Below are 722 nucleotides of genomic sequence, written 5' to 3'. Positions count from 1 at the left end.
GAAATGAACTTTTTAGTAATTCCATCAAAATGCATAGACGTCGAAGTTGTTATAGGGCGTGAAATATTGCAAGAAGCCTGGATAAGTTTAAAAGGGGGTAACGTTTTCATTCGAAAGTTAAATTCAAGTAAAGACTTTCCTTTTTTAAAAATAGACGTCGTAGACGACAATAAAACTCTGAACATTGACGAATCAGTGAGTTTAAATACAAAAGCCAAAGTATGTGCAATGATTAATAATTATAAGCCCAATGGGCAAAAGTGCACGAATGTTGTTATGGACATTATTGTAACAGACGAAACGCCTATATGTTCAAGCCGCGTAGGCTGCCGTTTACCGAAAGATGTATCGTCGACAGTAAAATTGACGAATGGCTAAAAGAAGGCATTATCGAACCAAGTGAGTCAGAATTTTCTAGCCCAATAGTCCTTGTAAGAAAACGCGATGGTTCGCCTAGACTTTGTATCGATTATAGGCGAATCAATAGAGTAATAATAAAAGACAATTTTCCTTTGCCTCTGATCGAGGATCAATTAGAGAGACTGCAGGATGCAACCATATTTAGCACGATTGATTTAGAAAACGCTTTCTTCCACGTTCCCGTGGCTCAAGCTAGCCGACCCACAGTGGTCAATTCCAGTTTTGTAAGGTTCCTTTTGGATTAACCAACTCACCAGCAGTTTTTCAACGCCACATCAACGCGGTTTTTCGAGATGACATAA

The sequence above is a fragment of the Rhagoletis zephyria genome, unplaced genomic scaffold (assembly GCF_001687245.7).
Source record: "Rhagoletis zephyria isolate East Lansing unplaced genomic scaffold, Rhagoletis_zephyria_1.1 Rzeph_scaffold_02317, whole genome shotgun sequence".
NCBI classification, from domain to species: domain Eukaryota; kingdom Metazoa; phylum Arthropoda; class Insecta; order Diptera; family Tephritidae; genus Rhagoletis; species Rhagoletis zephyria.
Note: the sequence above shows the minus strand (reverse complement) of the source record.